Source organism: Castanea sativa, chromosome 4 (assembly GCF_040712315.1).
Source record: "Castanea sativa cultivar Marrone di Chiusa Pesio chromosome 4, ASM4071231v1".
Lineage (NCBI taxonomy): Eukaryota > Viridiplantae > Streptophyta > Magnoliopsida > Fagales > Fagaceae > Castanea > Castanea sativa.
Window position 1 is genome coordinate 47,298,203 of NC_134016.1, and position 21,778 is coordinate 47,319,980.

Below are 21,778 nucleotides of genomic sequence, written 5' to 3' on the forward strand. Positions count from 1 at the left end.
GCTTTTTCTTAGGAATTACGTTCTTTCATTGCTTCTTTACCAAGCCAAATTCTGTGAACTTCATCTCACGTGCTGTCATGTGCCTGTTTTGTGAGTGCATATTTTTTTGTTGCTGAGTCCATTGTGTCAAGAGCAGAAGGTTCCCGAACCAAGGTGTGATCAGCCATTAAGCACTTTGTAGAATATGCCAAATGTCAGAGTAACTGCTAGAGGCAGACCTTCTAGAATTGCCACTACCAATTGTGACTGCTGCAGTGACATGCATGATCAGCCATCCTACATTTCATCTCTAATACTTGAGTTTAAAATATGTCTGAGTAAGAAGATTTAGAGTATTAGAGCAACAAATGTTTTCTCATTTCATCTATTAAAAATTGCATGCTGTGGTTTTTTTGGTTTAATTTTCTGTTCCTTTCTTTTTATATAATGTCTATGATTTCAACCAACATCAATGGATAGTGGTTATCTTTAAAAATAAAAAAAATTGTTGCTTCAAGTCATACTCAAGTATAACCAAGCTGCTTGTCTTGTGATGTTACTCTCAAAGTAAGGGGCTGCACCTTGTTGGTGGTAGAGGAGACGTGATTGGTCAAATTTATAATTCTCATGATGATGTTTCAATTTTCAATTCTTTTTCATCGTAAATGCATATGTATGTGAAATTTAGCATTCATAAATTATTGAGTTACATATTGATTTCTTTTATTCTTTTCCTCTTCTGTTACAACATCAGCAACGATTATTCTTTGGCTTTGCCTTTTGTGGAGACCCCTTAGAAGATTGGCTTTTGGTGTCACTAGAAAGGTTCCTAAGTCCATACAAGCAACCCATGTAGTTGAGTCAATTTGTTATCATTTACTTTCTGCTCAGCTGCGTATACCATTTTCAACATTCTTTACCGATATAAGGACTGTGTTATCATCTTTATGAGTTACAATGAGTTAATGGGAAATATGCTGAATTTTAAATGCTTTTATTTTCTTGTAATGCAATACATCAATGTAGAATGTATTTAGTTTTTAGGGCATTTTTATGTTGCAATCATAGAAATGGACCCCATGAACCACATTATCTAATATACAAAACCACATAGAAAATGCTTGTGTTGTGAAATATATTAAATAACCAAATAGAAGGACTATATTTCAAGATGCTAATTTGGGTTTTGAAAATCTGATTCAGTGCTTTGAATAATCGAAAATTACCAAACTTGACAGAAAATATTTAACAAGGACAAAAGCTGATAAGGTAAACTGTTAACTTTATTTCCTGATGTTTTTATTTGTGTGAAGCAGCTTTATGCTTAAGAAACATGCAAACTTGTTTGCAGAAAACTTAACCAGTGAGTCAAGAGGCAAAGACAAAGCTGCAATTTCAATTCAAGTATCTGTTTACCTGCACTCCAACTTCTCAGTATTGGCTTAGACCAGTGAGGTTTGCTCATGAGTAGAGTAAGTTACTTTGCTTCGGGTATTCTTGAATCAAACAAATGAAACTATACAATTATAATTTGCTTTATTGCAATTTGAACTAAAATTTAGTTTGAGCTTTAGGTTGTAGAACAGTCACCTTACACAAGTCTTGTCAAAGGTGATTTGTCTACGGACAAAATTTAGCTACAAAATTGGTTGTAGCCTAAGGCTACAATCTTACTTAATAAAATAAATATTACTACATATTTTGAAAATTTAACCATTGAATTGCATGTTCTTTACGCTCTTAACACACATGTTAAATTTTGTGCCAATCGGATATTATTTACTATATCATCTATAAGCTTATTTTTTATGCATAATTTTAATTTACAAAAACTTGCAATTTAAAGAATTTGTTGATGACATAGCTATTGATCTTTAATTTTCTAGAAATTTTGCAAGCATAAAGGATATAAGAATAAGATGTAATCCAATGATGAATTTGTCAAAATTCACCTCTAATAAAAAGATATTGAGTAAGGCTACAACCAATTTTATTGCTAAACTTTGTCTTTGTCAACAAGTTGGCTTGCAAGTGGCCTGGATGGAACTATATGCAGCCTAGTCACAAGATTGTTAGTGCCTGGGCCATGGCATCTATATCTTAGCAAAAGCCAGGGAACCCAAAATTTAAGACATTAACTTCTTTATGTCTGCAGTGGAATATTTTTATAAAAGGTTGATGATACATTCTTAAATTACCCTCTTCTTGGTTAGCTGCCTTATTGAGGCCAATTTTATGCATATTGCCTACGTCTCTAATGAATAAACTTTTTTTTTCTTGTTTTTTTTTATAATATAACCTGGTTAGGGGGACAATAACTTCTTTATTTGAAGGAAAATATATGCATATTTTAAATAAGGTATGTCTATAAATAAATTTTATAAGGAAAGGAAAAATTCTCTAATAAAGACCTATAATTTTTCTGTTTTATTATTGATTTTATGTTAATACTATCAAAACCTGTGACTTTTGAATGGAATAAGTGTTTGTGATTTTATAAAAAAAAAAAGTGTTTGTGATATCTGCAAAAAACTAAGGGGACCATTGTATTAAATTAGAAGAATTGGGGTGTACAACACAAAGGATTATCTATATACATATACGAAATATAAAAAACTTCAATCCCATGGGAGGCAACAGCCACCTTGGCCTCCCTTTGCTTAACTTGTATTGCCCCTGCTACCTCAGATAAGGTGCAGGATGGGACACGTGTAATTTCAATTTTTTTTAATATCCTACTTAGAAAGAAATAAATCTTCATCTTCCTTTTGGGGTACTATTGTTCTCTTGCCAGATACTATTCTACCTAGATGTAATATGACCTGAGCATTGTTACAAAACCTTGGGAACTAAGAACTCTGGTAATTTCTTCTTGCTGAAGCAAATTAAATTTATAGTCTGGTTTATTGACAATCAATCATCTTTCTATACCAATTATGCAATTGATGAAAAGATGGCAGACAATTTCCTATGCAATAAAATAATGTGTTTCTTGTAACTTTTGCATGTCACTGTTTAGTGTGTTTTCCCTAAATTTTGGTAATTTTTGGTATTGTAATTTGGTTTCGATCAATATGGGAGTAGTCATGTGGTCACTTTACTCCGAGTTTGGTTTACATTTTCTTCATTGTGATTTTAGTTAGTATGATTTAAGGCTCTCCATATTGCTGATTTGTTACATATGATAACATATAAGTATGATCAAATGTTGACTAATATTCTGGTTAGTCAAGGTGAAGTTCTCTGATTTTCTAAAGTCTGAATTTTGTAATGAACTTCTCTAACTAATGACATTTATTACTCCTTGTCTAGTTGCATCTATGAATTTTATACTCGATCGTGTTTGTCTTTTATTTCTCCAACTGTATACCTAAGAAAGTTCAAGGAAGAATGACTTTACCTTTGAACTTTAGTATGACTTTTTCATACTTGGTAAAACAAATAATTACTTCGGAGTAGGTAATTAATTTGTCATAGGGTTGGTCTTATTTAATGAATTGAACGGGGGATAGCTTTTCTTTCTACCGTCAAGTCATGTTAAAGGCTAGCTCAAAGCAGTTTCTTGAACTTATATCCCTTAGTCTCAGGAGCTCCCTTGTAGTAGGTGTGAATAGCCTTCTCACTCTTCCTCTTCACCAAAACTCCACCTCCATTTTTCTCTGAATTCTCTGACTTAAAGTCTTCAACATGGATTATAGATTGCATTGATATTCATATCAAAAATAGCAAGGGCTCCCAGAAATCTTCATAAGCAATTGAGAATCTATATCTTAAATATTACTTGGTTGTTCTTGAACCAACTCCTTCTTGCACTATATCAAGAATATATGATACTATTTTGAGAATTACCTTCCCTCATTGCTTATTTAAAGCCAAAATCATGTTACCTTGGTCCCATTTAATGTAAGGGTGTCTGTTTTGTCAATGCAGATTATTACGTATGGCCCAGATTGTGACTAGCCAACACATAATCAACATGTACTTCATAGAATAAGCCAAAGTAGAGTAACGGCCAGTGACAATACCAACAAGTGCATTAAAATATGTTGGTGCTGCCCATCCCTCAATACATCCACCCTGATGTCACTACTCATTGAGAGAGCTTCTCAAATTGCCTGGATTGCTTAAAGTTAGAGACAGCAGAAACAACAACAACCAGAATGACAACAACGATAATACTCCCACTATGATACTACCCATCTTTCTAGCCATGCTGTTTGATACCTAAGGCAGGGAGAGTATAGCACAGGTTGAAAGTAAAATAACAGTGGTGTCCTCAAACGCTTCAAAGACATAACTGAGGAGCTTTTTGTAGGTGCCTTTTGGTACTTACTGGCAACATAAACATTCTTTCTATGAATAAAATCAGCCATATTATTACTAATATCTCCCTTTATGTCTGTTTCAAGAATCACAGCTAGTGCTTTTACTCTGCCAGAGTGACTCAAAGCCTGCGATTTCTCATTCCTTACAATGTCACAGAACCTTTTCAGATCAACAATGAGAGAGGAAATAGGTTTGTCATGCAAGGGCTGCTTCTTTGCCTCTCATAAACAAGGGATGGATGCTGAAGTCGGGGGTTTGATCTGAAGTGTAAACAATTAGTAATTACCAAACAAAATAGCAATGTGACCGTTGAATCTGTTTATGAAGCGAGGGCTAGGGAAACTAAGATAGGGATCTTTGTTTTATGATGGCTACTTCTTATGATGTTTAGCCCTGGGGTGACACTGTTTTGGACAAGTATACAAGATGTTTAGTGTGGGCCTTTCTTTATATGTTCTTTCTTTTTTTGGCCATATGTAGACCATTATTTGATACCCTACTTTCGAAGAATTTAAACTGCAGATTATGTTATTATGACTTTGATTATTTTCAGGTTGTCTGGATACTCTTGTACCATATTAATGGTATTCTTATCTAATCCTTGATTTTGTTTGAAAATAGGCTATAAAGGAATGTTAATAACCATTTATTTGTAAAATTTGAAGAAAAAGAGAAAGTGCCCCTGTATGGCTCAAGTCAATGAACTCTTAGTCATACCTTTTTTAAATACCAAATTAATTGCAGAAAACTTTATCCCAAATAAAAATGGCTTCTAAACTTGATCTTCATGGATTGCATCATTCCTTATGCAGCTTTTGCATTGTTGTTCTATTGATACCTACAGTATTAGAGGTTCCTCAATGTGAAGATTCACCTATTTTTCTATCTTGTGGGTTTATCCGGAAGAATCATAATCATCAGATTGTGCTTTGAATTGGTTGTTGAGGTGTCTTATACTTCCATGAATGCTATTTTATGTTTGACTGTGTGGTTGGGGGAAGATTTAATAATTTTTTTAGGCATGTATTAGAATAAATACTAGGTTATGTGTGCAGGTTTGTTACTCCAAATGTGGCTCAGATTAATACACCATGGTTTGGATTAATATTCAAGGAAGGCTAAAGCAAGTTGTTTGACTCGTCTTGTGCCAGACTACTATGATAATTGGGTTGTGCTTCTCCTCAGTCCTTGGGAAATCAAGACCATTGGTCACAAATTTTTACTAGGTAAGCAGATTTTCCTCTGGATTATGCAAAATGATAATCAAATGTAGTTTGCTATAGTTTTCTTTGTAGCCTTGCTATACATATGCGGAATATGAAAGATTGCACATTGACTTAATTACGTTTTCTTTTCTTTCATTACAGTAAAATCAAAATTTTTGAATTTTCCTTTGCTGTGATCCTTTATGATGATTCGCTTATGACATCTCTATTAGATTCCTAGCACTCTATTTGGAGCAGAAGTGGTTTAAAATTACTTCATTTTCATCTACTTTCATTTTTTTTTTTTGGCTCTTCTTGCATTGAACAAAATTCTTAGCCTACGTTGGGGCCATTTGATTTTATTATACGGGTGATAATGACCCAGAGGAAATTATTCCATTTCAAGTGATTATTTTTCCAATAAATTCTATCTCTATAGAATATGCAACCTCTAGATTTTGAGCATTTCTTTAGCAAAATTAGTTATTTACTTTTTAAAAAATGTGTTTGACTATTCACTTCCTTCAGCTACTCCCCTGGTAAAACAATTGAGATGTACAAAGAGTATCATCTTAGACAGGAGTGGCTCCCCATCAATTTGAGAAAATGATTGATGTAGCTGACTTTGAAGTTTTATCGATTTGAGTCTTTTTAAGTTCCTGAAATTGGGTTGATTTTGCATGGCTTAGTTTAACAAAAGTACGTGGAAGATAGATAGCTATTGAGTTAACCTGTGTAGTGCAACTTTGAGCTTTGTTTGTTTAACTTGTCAGGAGAGCTCGGCCCTTGTTAGAAAGAATCTAATGGAGGATTGCTAGGCTCAACTCTCGCCACATAGGGTCGCAGACTTTGGACTCTAGCTTTGTTGGGCCAAACTCATAGGGTTAGCTTCATAGTTTCCTTCTCCAAATGGCCATTAATTCATTTTTATTATTAGAGATTCTTCCTCAACGTGCAAGGAAGTAATGTCTTTTTATCATTTCTTTTCATATTCTTAGAATTTCTGTACAGTATAGACTTCTAAATTTTTGTACCTTGTAACATTTCATTCTTTGTTTTCCCTTACAAAGTTATTGGTTTAAAATGAGGCGAGAGAAATCTCAAATCCTTGGAGTCACCTTGTCTCTCCATGGTTAGTCCTGTTGTTAAAGCTTGTTGAGCCATTCAATGAAGTTACATTGTCTTTAACTAGTCTTTGCAATTTAGTTTAGTAGCAAGAACATGGAGGTGAGAAAAGGATGATATAGAACTTGCTACTGTTTGGGTTTGGAAAAATTATTATGAGAGTTCAAATTTTGTTTCAATATCTTATGTTCCAGGCTTTGAAATGGAGCATAAATTTCACAAAACCTTTGCATGAGGATTAATGCTCCTCTGTCCTCCAAAAATTGGTTTTGTACAAGGTAGTACTAGTGTTGTATGTTGTGTAGTTATATATTTTCTTCAGTTGAGAGTAGGTGCTTGAGAATTCCCATACATAAAAAAAATGGGGATATTAAAATTTATAACACTAACACTTGCAAAGATGCTATTCTCATTGTTGTCTACCTTGCCTAATTGCTATGAAATGCATCACTCTACAAATAACACTTTTTCTGCATGAAGATCCTTGGCTCTTGGCAGAACCTTACTCTTTCTTTCCATCAGCACTATCAGAAGCTTTCTTTTCACTGTTTACTATCATACATCATGTCCCATCTAGGTGACTGGAGCATTAGATGGAAGAAAACTTTGTCTATATTGAATCATTAGTGGAGCCTCTCACATGTACTGGGCTCACATGTTTGTAGATCCATTTTCTGAGTATAACCATTTTGTATGAGATAATTTCCTCTGTATTGAATGGATTAAGGACAAATTTTGTGTATTTAAAATCAAATAATAATATTTTATCAAATTAATCAAGTAGATGAGGTGGAAGCAGTAGCTACTGCCTAAGCCTTGGAGTTTTCCCTGGAAGTTGGTATTAACCAAGGTATTTTGCAAGGTGATTCCAAGGCGGTCATGAAATCTCTTGCAGATGAGGCGCAACCATTGGCTTCCTTTGTACTGTTATTAATGCTTATTTGGATTGAGGGGGAGGGAGCGGGAGAATACATATATATCGGCCAATCAGTCACATGGTTGAATTTAATTGTCATTGGAAAAGATAACATTGTTTGTACTACATTGAAATCTTCAATGCAACATGTAATTGATTTCTTTTTCTTTTTTTTGGTGAGATAAAGATAGAAACAACATGTAGTTGAACTTAAGGTACAACACCTAAGTAATTGTATTTGTACCTAAATTTTGCCCATTATAAAACAATGATATTCCCCATTAAAGGAAAAAAATCATTTAGTAATTCGGAAAGCTGATTGTACCATACCCATTTTTCATAAGATTTGACTTGCTCCTCATCTTTGGAGAACTCCAAATTGATATTCTTAGAATTTCTGGACAGTACAGACCACAATTTTTTTTTTAAAAAACTTTTGTTCCTTATAACCTTCCCCCCCCCCCCCCCCCACAAAGTATTTTATTGGTTTTAAAATGAGTTGAGAGAAATCTCACATTTCCATGCTTGGTCCTGTTATTGAAGCTTGTTGGGCCACTTCCCGGGGCGTGATATGATTGCAATTTTACCCCAAGCCCTGCTTCTGGAGCCTAAAGTCTTATAGTTGGGCTACAATACCTAGCATGCCAATGAACACCTAATGTTTCTTCTCACATTGAGGTAAATAATTTGATTAAACTAATCTTTGCAGCTTAGTTTAGTAGCAAGGACAGGAAGGGGGGAAATGGACAATATACAATCTGCTACTACTTGGGTTTGGAAAAGTTGTTATAAGAGTTCAAGTTTTCTTTCAATAACTTTTGTACTAGGCTTTGAGATGGAGCATACATTTCAAAATACCTGTAAATGAGGAATGATGTTCCTCTATCCTCCAAAATGCCATGTACAAGGTAGTACTAACGTTGTATTTTGCGTATCTACATGTTTTCTTCTGTTAAGAGTAACTATTAGGTCCTCAAGAACTTCATAGATCAAAGCATGGGGACACTAAAATGAATCACACACTAATAACACTTGAAAATATGCTATTTTGTTGTTGTCTACTAGGCCAAATTGCTATTCAAATGGATAACTTGACAAATAACCACCTGTAGAGAATTCTTCATTACGTTTCTTGCACTAGCAGAACCCTACTCTTTCTGTCAGCACTAGCAGAAAGGATTCTCTTCACTGCTTACTATTATAACATGGACTGGGACCATGTTTGGAAATTATTTCATCCTTACAATTATTTGTTTTCTTACTATCTTGTAGATTTTATCTCATGTATTAGGTTGAGAATTGAGTGAGACTGGTGATACTTTTTGGTTTTTAGTGAGCTCAATTTTTCTTCTAGATCAAAAATGGTAGATTCTATGTTGATGTGCCAAAATTGTGATCAATTTAGTAGTTATATTTATAAGAAAAGAGAACATTTGTATGTTAACACTCTTAGATTCTGTCCATGTGATAATTTTTTTTTTGGATAGGGACCATGTGATAAAAATGCACTGTTATAAACTTTAAGCTAGTAATATTGAGAGGAGTGGAAGTATGCTTTTCTTTTCTTTTTTTCTTTTTTGGTTAAAAAAGTATGCATTTCTTTTCTTTTTTCTTTTTGGTTAAAAAGTATGCTTTTCACCATTGCTGTGAGTGGCATATATCCTTTCTATTTGTTTTCTTGAAATGACGTGACATTATATACAATTTTATTTGTAAAACACTAAGTAATAGGTCCTATGCAGAATGCTTTTAATGACAATCAATCTCAATGTTAAAACTTTTCTTTTTTATCTGTACTTGATAACGACACACCATGATATCAAAGATTAATTGCTGAAATCATAATATTGCTGGCCCCATCTTTGTACTAAAGAAAGAGGCAGTAGGGCACTTGGATGTGAGAGTCTATTTTGTTATGACTCTATGACCACTTTACAACCCAATACAGTTCTTTCTTCAAACTTATCTCATTCCTTATTTATTTCATCTTAAATGCTCTTTCCCTCTGCACACCTAATCTTGGTCTGCAAGTCTAAATGCCCTAAAATCATAGATACATATCAGGGAGAGTGGGGTCATTGTGATAATAGATATTGTTTAAGTCTCTTGTCCTTTCATTGTTGTTATTTGGACCTCTCATGGCTTGACCTACCCAATTATTTCCTTACATATTGGGAGCTCTAATTTCCTTTTCTCACTCTTTGAATCTCAACCAACAATTAATCTTTTTTCAAAGCTGGAGCTTGGTCCTTGGAATCAATCTATTGAGTAGCCAATCATGTACAAATAATACGAGTGCTATGTACTCAGTAACTGTATGTCACAAAACAAACTTTATTATGTAATGACGACTTTATTATTTTCATGGTTCAGTTAAATGCTATGCTGACTATTAACTTTTCTTTTATGTAATAAGACCAGCTTTCATTGTCTTCCACCTATGCAACAAAGGTTTACATCAACTTGGATAATCAGCAGGATTACATCCACTGGGATTCTGAAGAAGTGATAAAAAATAAGAGGACAATACGCGAAATTATAAAATTTCTTGAGCAATCAAAATCCCAGGTAAGTTAAAAATCTAAATAAGTATTTGATTAATGACAAAGTTTCATGTAATATACTAATAAAAAAATTACTTAGGAAGCGATTTTCTATTGTATGGCTATCGTGAAAAAGGTAAATGCTAAAAATGGATGACATTATATTTCATACACTGATTGTCATAAAAAGGCTAAAACAATTGGATCTACATTTTGGTGTGAAAGTTGCAAGAAAGAATTTTCTTTTCCAACAATAAGGTTAATTCTAGTTTATGAAAAAGATTAAAATATATTACATATAAAATATATATTGTAGAAACTTACACGTTTGCCAAAAACTTCAGGTACAGACTAGAATTACATGTCAAGGATGAAAGTGACAGCACAATATTTGTGGTATTTGACAAGGAAGCAGAGAAAATTGTTCATATTCCTGCTACACAAGTCTGTACTATAGAAATAAAGGTATAATATTTATAGCTTCATGAAGTTAATGAACTTATCATGATTTTTAAGATTTCCATACATCTTTTGAATATTTGGTATTACGAATGAATCTTTTGATTATTTTTATATTGGACTTGGCTTTTAGGCCAATGATGTATTGTTTCTAGTTTTTATATTAGATTTTATATTGGCTTTTCATAATATGGATATGAAGTTAGTTTGCCTTCCTTTCTGGTTTGGTTACATATATAATTATTTTTTCTTGAGGTCTTTTTTTGGCGATGATATGGATCTTAGTTCAATAATAGTTGCTTAGATCCATAATTAGTTTGGATTCAGATCCTAGTTTTTTTTAATGCTCAAACCTTTGAATACCGGAAAATCTTATGTACAGTGGTTTGATCATACTGTTCTTTCTTTTACCTCAGGTAGTATTAATGGTTAGTTGTCTGTCTGTTACCTCAGGAAAATGCCTCTATTGTAAGAAAAGTTATTGGGCTCTTGTGTTTGCAATTTGCACAATTACTGGGTAACATGTTATTATTGATCAGTCATGATTTATAAGTTGCTTTTTAATTTTTTGGATAGAATTCAAATTAGGGTCTTAGTTCCGTTGTTAGAATTTTTCTCATTGGGTGAGCATAGGGATACTGTTAAGAGTTTTGATATGAAGTTGGAAGATTCACTAGCATCAGTGTTACGTTAAGGCTCACGGGCTTGGAAGATTCAGTTGTTTGTGTAAAATGCTGCCTGTGAGGAGAATACCAGGAGACTAATGCTTGTGTTGCTGAAAAAGACTTGGAGCAGTTAACTGTATGCTCCTTTTGAACCTTAACGTGAGAGGTGTATCAAAACAGTGAGGAAAAGGGATGCTTATAATGCTGAACTAGTTAGGATTAAGCTGAAAAGGGTGAAGAAGAGTTTGGACGAATGTTCCATGATGATTAATCATGTGTCAAGGGAAAAAATCAACCAAGAAAGCTTTACAACTAGCTTCAGCCTGTTTAAAACATAAATCAATCTAGCTGGAACAAAATATTGAGCTTGGTGTGACGTTTTGTTTGGGATAAGATCCCTCTTCCATTGATTCCTCTAATAATTCTTCAATTTTGATTTAGATGCAAGACAATGATAGGGAATTGGAGGGGTTTCTCGATAATCTGAGTAGATGTTTGAAAGCAATCACTGGATGCGTTGCTTTAGGTGCTGCACTTGAAGGCTCTAATTTGTACACTTAGAAAATATGCAATGAGTGTGAGGGACAGCAGCCAACACTTACGTTGCTTATAATACAATGAAATCAATATGAGAAGGGAAAAACTTGCTTATAATTTCTTAAGTTAACAATAATTATACAACAAAATCAAAATTGCGCCTTTGATTCCAATTCCAAGGCTTCAATTCACTTCAATTCCAAGAATATTATGTATGCCTAAACACCACCTAAATAATGATAGCATGTAATACAAGATTCAGAAGTCAGCTTCATCTTCCCCTCTTCCTGCCTTTTCCCAATTGTCCAAATTTTATACCATGTTCTTGTTCTTGAAGGAAAGCTAATGCCTTCTCATACTTCTCTGCTCTTTCTTTTTCCCATAGTGCTCTTTCTTTTTCCTTAACCTCAAGTAAGAAAAATGCGTCTTTCCGCAACTCACGAGCTGCCCCCTCAGCTTCATGTCTTACTTGTTTCTGCAACTTTCTCTTCACAGCCCGTTCTCGATCTGGATCATAATCTCTACCCTTAACAAATGATGTCATGCACCTACGTATGTAATAAAAATAGACTTCAAAGTTGACTGCAAATACAGATATATAAGATAGTATAATTCAGCCCCTATTCTCTCAGTGATCCATCAAACATAATGGGATCCCAAATCAATACATAGAAAAAACAGTATCAAAGTGCTACAAAACCCACACACATAGAGAGTTCTAGCAACAAATCCATCACCCAAAAAATTTAACAAAAACCCCCAAACATTCTGTGCATCCAGCAACAAAATCCCAAACAAAAAAGAAATTGAACAAAAACCTCAACAAACCCAAACAACAAAAGCCCCAGCAAACCCAATAAAAGACCCAAAATTCCAATCCAGCAATGGCAAGAAAAATCCAAAAAGAGAGAGAGAAAGAGAGCCATAGAGAAGAGAAATACCCTAACTGTTGGCTTGTCCATACCCGTCGCCGCCACTATTGCCGCCTTGGAGCTGACCTGGAGCCTTCAATGAACTTACTCATGTCTGGGTTCACAATGCAAGAGCTGGTTGCAGACCCGATGTGGTGGTCTGGGTTCATAAGGGTTAGGAAGGCAAGGGTTGGGTTCGTGGGTTAGGGAGCTAAGGGCTGGGATCGTGGGTTTAGTTTTAGGAAATTGAGATTAATGATTTGTAGAAATTTCATATATACATTACAAGAAAATCATTATTAATGATTTGAATTGCATATTTTTGTGTTTGATTATACTATTTGGGGTTTAGGTTGCAATATGATTTCGATTTGCAATTTTTTTCCTTATTGGGTCTTACGGTTACTGTTTTGTTTTGATACCACAATTTAGATAGATCTCATTACCCGCACCCTTGTCTTACAGACCTTGTCCAACTTTCTGAGACAGACCAATAAACACATACATTGGTTGGATTGTAAATTTTTTTTGTTTCTTTGAGTGAACTAGTGAAGTATTTGTCAAAAGGTAGTATTTTTCTGTATATTTTTATTGTGTGTTGAATACAATCGTATATAGATACAGAGCAAAGGAACCTATTCTAGCCTATACATATCTTGCAGCAAAAAATAAGGGCATCCCTTGAAGTATGGGATTTACATAAACATATTTCTATACTTATCTTATTAGACAGCTCACGCCAACACTCCCCCTCAAGGTGGTGCATAGATATCTTTTATGCCCAACTTGTCAAGTGAGTTGTAGAAGTTCCTTGCAGACACTGCTTTTGTGAGTACATCAGCCAACTGGTCTTCTGATTTAGCAAATGGAAGCTGAATAATCTTTTCTTCAAGGTTCTGTTTGATGAAGTTCCGATCTACCTCAACGTGCTTAGTGCGATCATGTTGAACCGGATTGTGGGAGATAGCAATGGCCGCCTTGTTATCACAGAACAAGTTCATTTCGGAACTAGGAGCAACACCGATCTTAGCTAGCAGCTTTTTCAGCCAAAGGAGCTCACATATTCCCTTGACCATTCCCCGAAATTCAGCTTTAGCACTAGACAAGGCAACTACCTTCTGTTTCTTGCTCCTCCATGTAACCAGGTTGCCTCCCACAAAAGTAAAGTACCCAGCAGTAGATTTCCTGTCCGTGATGTTCCCTGCCCAGTCCGCATCTGTGTAGCCAACAACCTTCAAATGACCATTCTTTGAGAACATAAGCCCTTTCCCAGGAGAGGACTTCAAATAGCGAAGGATTCACATTACGGCATCCATATGGTCTTCACTCAGGCAGTGCATGAACTGACTCACTACACTCACAGCATAAGCAATATCTGGCCGAGTATGAGATAAATAGATGAGTTTACCCACTAACCATTGATACCTCTGTTTGTCCGCTGGTGTCTGGTCTACATATTCTCCAAGTTTATGATTTTGGACAATTGGAATATCAGCAGGCTTACACTCTAGTAATCCCACCTCTGCCAGCAAGTCTAGTATATATTTCCTTTGGGAAAGAAATATGCCTTGTCTTGACCTTGCCACTTCAATGCCCAAAAAATATTTAAGCCCTCCTAAGTTCTTCATCTCAAACTCAGTTGACCATTGCTCTTGAAGCCTGGATATTTCTTTTACATCATCTCCTGTAATTATCATGTCGTCTACATAGACTATGAGGGCTGTTATTTTTCCCAATCGATGTTTTAGGAAGAGAGTGTGGTCAGAATTGCTTTGTTGAAATCCATATTTCCTCATTGCCAAACTCAACCTGCCGAACCATGCTCGAGGTGATTGCTTTAGTCCATACAATGCTCGTTGTAACCTACAAGCGATCTTTGCCTCTGATGTAGCAGTATATCCTGGTGGAATGTCCATGTAAATCTCCTCTTCAAGATCACCATGGAGAAAGGCGTTTTTTACGTCAAGTTGGTGCAATGGCCAATCTAAGTTTGCTGCAAGAGATAACAGAACTCTAACAGTTTTTAGTTTGGCTACAGGTGAGAGAGTTTCCTAATAATCTATACCATGTTTCTGTGTATAACCCTTTGCTACCAACCTCGCCTTGTATCGATCAATCGACCCATTTGCTTTATATTTAATGGAGAAAATCCACTTGCACCCCATTGTCTTCCTCCCTTCAGGCAACACACTCAAAACTCTAATTCCTCTTTTATAGCTTGAGCCCATTTCGGATCCATTAAAGCTTCTTCAACACTACTCGGAATCTGACATGAGGATAGTGTATGTGCAAAAGCCCTGAGAGGTTCCGATAATCTTTGAGTAGACACATAGTTGGCTATTGGATACTTGGATCGTCGTTCTTCTATGTTTGGGGAGTATCGATTTGGAGGCTTGCCTCGATTGTGTCTGAAAGGTAGAACATAACCCGCAGATGTATTTATAGCATTAGTTTGTAAAGGTGTGGTAGGAGAGCTTACCTCAGGAATATTCTTAGCAGGAGGGTCGTCGGGTACTAAGGAGTGAGGGAATTCATCAGATTCTGCATCTTCCGATGATTCAGGCACTGGTTCAGCTTCAGTTCTTAAAGGTTTAGGTACAGGTTCAGGTTCAGATCTAGGTACATGTTCAACCATGTCGTTGTCATCATTCGGATGTGTTGGATTGTCACCAATGTCTAACACTTCAATATCAGACCAATTCCGTTCTTCACCATAGATCTCCCCCTGAAGAGGGGAATTGGATACCGGTGACGAGAAAATTTTTTCAGATTCTAGGAAGGTGACATCCATGGTAATGTAGATTCTTTTAGCAATGGGATCGTAGCATCTATATCCCTTTTTGTGTACTCCATACCCCAAGAATAAACACTGGACAGCACATGGGTCCAACTTAGTTCGTTGATTTTTATGGAGGTGAACAAAAGCAACACAACCAAAAATTCAGGGAGGAATCCTCAAAATAGTAGCTAAGGAGACATGATCAGAAAGCACCTTTAATGGAGTCTGAAATTGTAAGACTTTGGTGGGCATACGGTTCAGTAGATACACGGCTGTGGCAACAGCATCACTCCAGTATCTATTCGGCACATGTGCATTGATCAATAAAGCACGGGCAGTTTCTAAGATATGCCTATTCTTCCTTTCAGCAGTACCATTTTGTTGTGGGGTTTGTGAACATGAGGTTTCATGGAGAATACCATGGCTGTTGAAGTATGTCTGGAATTGTTGATTAGCATATTCCCCTCCATTGTCAGAACGAAGGATCTTAATTTTTGCAGAGAATTGTGTCTGAACCATGGTATGAAATGATTGAAAAATAGCAAATACTTCATCTTTGTGTTTGAGGAGGTAAAGCCATGTCATTCGTGTGCAATCATCAACAAAAATTACAAACCAACGATGACCAGAAGACGTAGTTACTGGGGAAGGTCCCCAAACATCGAAATGTATTAAATCAAAAGGAATCATACTTTTATTCATGCTCATGGGATAAGAAGCCCTATGCCTTTTGGCTAAGATACAAGTATCACATTTAAAATCTAAGCGTGTTACATTGGAAAATAACCCAGGTAGTAAGTGCTTCAAATACCCAAATGATGGATGCCCAAGTCGATGATGCCATAACCAAATCTGTCTCTCCTTGTTACCAACCATGTGGTGCATGTGACTTGCTCTTCCCGAATTGAAGTCATCCACGTAGTATAACCCCCCCCCCCCCTCTTAGTACCACGCCCAATTATCTCCTTGGTAAGAATATCCTGAAGAAGGCAAAAAGCAGAATACATCAATACCACACAATTAAGATCTGAAGTAACTTGACTTACAGACATCAGTCTATTTGAAAGAGAGGGTACAAGTAATGTATTAGATAATGAAAGGGAAGGAGATAAAGTCACTGTTCCAGCCCCTGTAACTGGATAAGTGACCCCATTGGCATTTGCAACACAGCTCCGTCTCAGCTGAGTTGTATTAGAGAAATCCTTTGAATCAAATGTCATATGGTCTGTAGCCCCAAAGTCGAGAATCCAGTCCTCATCATCATTGTGAGTAAAGATATGAAATGCCTTACTCGAAGTACCTAGATCATGTGAAGATTCGGCCTGAGGGATGAGGGATACCGAAGCATCACAGGTAACCACAGTAGCTCTCCCAATGTGGTCATCATTAGCAATGGTTTCCCGTTTTTTCCGTGCTTGAAGGTCATTCCACCAATCTGGATATCCATGTAGTTTGAAGCAGGTGTCACGGGTGTGTTTGGAGTTGCTGCAATGGGTACACTTCATGCCGTCAGATGGCAGTTTTGTTTTGGATGAGGAGTTGGATTTCCCGCTGCTCAGGGAAGGAGCTCCTGGTTTTGGTGGCATCTGGTGATGGCTTCCCTTGATCCCTTTGGAAGCCATAAATGCTCCTGGAGTAGTATCTGCACCCGAGATCATCACGGTCTGCTTGACCTCTTCCCTACGGACAAATGCATAAGCTTGTTCCACTGTAGGGAATGGTTTAATTTGGAGCACATCACTCCGAGTTTTATCCAACCTGTCATCTAGTCCATCAAGGAAAGTGTAAACTCGATCTTCCTGTAGAATGGAGTTGTATTTCTGTATGTCAATAGCACACACCATCGGGTTAGGACGACGGAAATCGATTTCTCGCCACAACCCTTGAAGGTCGTTGTAGTATTTTTCAATGGATTCACCCGCCTGCTTCATACGAGTAACACGACATCAGAGATCATAGACTTGTGACGTGTCTGTCCCATCAAAATAGGTTGTAGCAGCAGAATCCCAAACCTGTTTTGCAGTTGGGAATCAGATAAAATTGACAATCAAGGAAGGGTCCATCGAATTGATCAACCATCCCTTGACAATGGCGTTTTCGGTGCGCCATCTCCTAAATGAAGGATCGGTTTCTGGAGGCTGAGGAGAATCTCCATTGATATATCCCAGCTTGTCCTTGCCAGAGATATACATCTCGACAACCTGGGACCATACGGCATAGTTGGATCCTTCCAACTTGATACCGATCGGAGTAGTTGAAGAATCGGAAAGCAAAGGTTGAGAGGTCTGGGCTCTAGTCAAAACCTCTGTCATTCTTGTAGTTAGATCATTAAGGATGGAATCGGTCTGGGAATTGGTTTGGGGAATGAGAGGTTGTGTTATGTCTCTAGATTCTGCCATGGAGTCTATCGGGTCTGGTTTTTTCTGGTCACACAGTGGTTTGAGCAGAGGTCCTAGGGATGTGCTCTGATACCATGTCAAAAGGTAGTATTTTTCTGTATATTTTTATTGTGTGTTGAATACAATCAATATATATATAAAAGCAGAGACCTCATTTTGTGAGGGTCTAAGCTTTTGCCAAGTGGCACCTCCTATGAAGTTTCTCTAAAATCATCCAACTCTCCCATTAATTAATTGAGTTTACACCACAACTCACTCTCTTCTTCATGTCTTTTAGTATACCAAATGTTGTAGTTTTTTTTAAAAAAAAATTTTTATAATAATAAAAAAGGATACTAATAACTAATGAGATCAAGATAGATAATCTTCTAGCATTTCTGTTGCCTAAATTACACTAATCCATATCTTTTATTTACAATAATCATTATTATTTATTTGATTCTATGGGAATCCTTATTATTTTATGGTGATGAATTTACATACAAACATCTCATAAACAAAGTTTCCCTCCTCTGTTAGTCTTTTTTTTTTATTTTTTATTTTTTAGTATGACAAGTTTTTACGTTAGTTATATAAAAAGTTTTTGCCTTTATGATTGTATGATTGTGTAGATGCATTAATCACAACTTGCCTCCAAAATGAAGGTTTGGTTTTTGCCTTTTTGTTTTCAGATTTTGCATATTATCAAAACTCTACTATAATGATTAATGTAGGATTTTCTAAACTTTTGACTCCCCAACCTCTCTCATGCTTTGCCTCTCCCTCTTAACTTTGACCATATGCTTCCATTCTCTTTCTCTCTTAAAAAAAAATTTTCTTTCTCTTAAAAAAAAAAACGTTTAATAGTTAAATTTCCTAAACTACTGCTACTCTCAAATTTTGTTTCCATACTTATAATTTTTTAAAACACCAGGTCAATGGAAGAAACCTATTGCTCTTGTGATCTTTTGTTGTAGCCAGTGGCTATCCATCGCACATTAAGTGGCCTTGACATGTATGAGTTCAAGTTATCTTTTGTTACTTTCAAAAATTCATTTCTTCACTTGCAATCGGTAGGGTTAAGCTCGTGAAATTCTGTGTTTTGCTATTTCTTTTGTAGGTTGTGTTATTGTGTATATCGATTTCCAAAAGATGCTTGAAGTCTAGAACTGAGAAGTTGATAATTGTTTATTTAGTGTAAAAGTCTCATTGTCATTGTCATTGTCATTGTCCTTTCAAGATTGTTTAATCTTAACATATGACTTGAGTAGGCTGGTCTTTTCAAAATAAACAAAAGCTAAACATGTTGTAAATCATAAATTGGATTATAGAGATCAAGCAGTTATCATCTAGGTTTTTTTTTATTTTTTATTTTTTTTATACAAAATAAAAATTCTACTCTAGCCAAATCTAAGTGTATATGTGTGTGAAGTTCTCTCTTGGAGACTTTGACCCCGGCCCTTGCCCCCATACATCATATCCCACCCCACAAGTACTAATACTTGTGGAGTGACCATCATACCAAGGGTGTACGGTGGTACGATGGAGGGAATTTAGTCAATGGCAATTGAATTTGCAGAGGAAAAACAACACGACTATTCAATCTGCATTAGACTCCAAAGCTTCTTTCTCGAGTAAGTTTCTTGATATTTCAATAAAGAAATACAAATTGACTTTTTTCCTACAACGAATTGAGTTTTGGGTTAATGGTTTTTTTTTTTTTTTTGAGGTTTGGTTTAATGATGATTGTATAATTCTATATGCTGTGTGTGCTTTCTTTTCTATGAATTTCAATAATGTATGAATTGAGGATTTTAGCATTTGGTTCATTAAGGTTTTTTTTATTTAAAAAAATTCTAAATTTCATCTCTATTTCATTATTTTGTTTAGCTTTTGTTACTTTTTATAATGAATTCATTACTAACAAAGTTCTATGACAATTATGATATAATATATGTACAACATTCTTCAAACTTATCTTACATAAAACATTATAATATTATCCGTGCATCGCACGGGCAACTTACTAGTTGTATATAGATACGAGCAAAGGAACCTATTCTAGCCTATACATATCTTGCGGCAAAAAATAAGGGCATCCCTTGAAGTATGAGATTTACATAAACATATTTCTATACTTATCTTATTAGACAGCTCACGCCAACAGTATTTGCTGGTTTTCAGTGAATCTATTATTGCTTTAGTAGCTTCTTTTTATTTAAAGCATTTTTGTACTTGTGAGATTATTACTAGAATTAGCAAGTTGATATTCCACACATGTAAAATATCAAAAGGAGTTGTCATGTTAGGATGATCTTAATCAAAAAAAATTTCAGGAATCCTTATTTTATTTTTGGCCGAATAAAAAATGCAGTAATTCTTGAAGAGCCCAGCAGGCAGGTATACAAGCTGTAATTTAGTCTAAACTTCTTGTGGCTTTTGTATTCATGTTAATGTGATGCTGACATAAGTTGATGGAATGTATTATTCTATATTATGTCAATTAAACATTATTTTTCACTTTTCTTTTCGTCATTTCTGTTTGGATTGTGTTTTATGCTATCAATCTTCCTAGAGACTAGTCTATACTCTCTAATGCTATTACAAACCCCCCCCCCCCTTTTTTTTTTTTTGATAATTGCTATTGCAACCCATTTGATGTCATAAGGCCTCTTTGGTTATATAATTTTGTGAAGTGCAGCTTATCTTTGTTTTGAGATTTTGACAGCACTCTATGGATGATTCATACCTGACCAATTATGTGCACTAAGTGGTTGGCTTCTATTATGATTTATGATTCAAACAAGTGGTTGTATGCAGCAACAGGGGTACTCCATTCTAGCTAAGAATGATGATGAGGATAAATAACATCAATTTTGTGGATGGCGCTTGCAGCAAAAGATGTAGGTGACTAGCAACGTGGATAAGCATAAAAGTTATTGTTGGAGTGGTTCCTTTATCCAAGGGAGGTGTTGGATTAATATAAGAGTTCAGCCAATAAATTCCTAGTTTTCAGGAAGAGTTACCAGATTAAGTTATTAAGATAATTATATGTCCAGTTATTTTATTTTATTTTATTTTTGTCATTGTAATTATGTTGATAATTAGCTTGTAACATTGTTTTTTAACAATGAGATTTGAATTCTTGTAATTTCAAAATACATATGTAATGTGAATTTGTGTTTTTATTGCCCACTATTTTATATGCATCCCCGTAATCTATGTCTTTAAACATATATTAATCATCTATTTTAGAAAAAAAAATTTATGAAAAATTGAAAAATTATTAAAAAATACTAGTTACTAATTGGATTTGAGTGTATTTAAGTACATGTGGTGGATCTATGTAAAAGTACTGAAATACAATAAGATGGTTGTGGAAATGATTGTGTCCCTAAGAGTATTTATATAAGTTTGTGTATAATAAAAAAACGTGTAGAATTTAAACAAGTTTGTCTAAAAATGATCTACATCAATTTATATATAATTTTATAAATTTACAAATTTGCGACAGTATCAGGTAAATTTACAGTAATACAATTAATTTTGCATTTAGTTGTTTATTATTTCCTTATAAATGATGAAAGAAAGAGTAGAATGTGGTTATTGTGTGTAAAGAAAGAAAAACAATATGAAAAAATTAAGAAAATTTGACATTTTAAAAATAATTTGATGTGATGTATTTTAAAAAATAATTATTAAAAAAAAAGTAGATTTGTACGTTAAAATAAAAAAATATATAAAAAATTGCTCAAAATAATGTTCTACGATTATATATAATTCAACATGATCATTTATCACCGACATTCTCACACAAAACTAGCATTTCAGTGCGAAGCCTTTTCATCCAAAATCACGAGGACAGTCTTATCACAAAAGCGCAACTATATCAGCAATGCATCGCGTGGTTGCAAGAATATTCACCACACATGATTACGCCTCTCTACCAGCCACC

The 21,778-nt window shown here is 35.1% G+C and overlaps 2 long non-coding RNA genes across 2 annotated transcripts; both read left to right on the forward strand.

Annotated features, from left to right (window-relative positions):
* Nucleotides 1-146: 146 nt before the first annotated feature.
* LOC142631326 (uncharacterized) lies at nt 147-6,587 on the forward strand. The gene is made up of 5 exons (XR_012843586.1): nt 147-317; nt 1,183-1,248; nt 1,331-1,451; nt 5,361-5,531; nt 6,284-6,587. It is a non-coding gene; the product is annotated as an uncharacterized LOC142631326 (long non-coding RNA).
* Nucleotides 6,588-9,721: 3,134 nt separating this feature from the next.
* LOC142630310 (uncharacterized) lies at nt 9,722-21,007 on the forward strand. The gene is made up of 4 exons (XR_012843279.1): nt 9,722-9,866; nt 9,973-10,119; nt 10,439-10,559; nt 20,644-21,007. It is a non-coding gene; the product is annotated as an uncharacterized LOC142630310 (long non-coding RNA).
* Nucleotides 21,008-21,778: the final 771 nt, after the last annotated feature.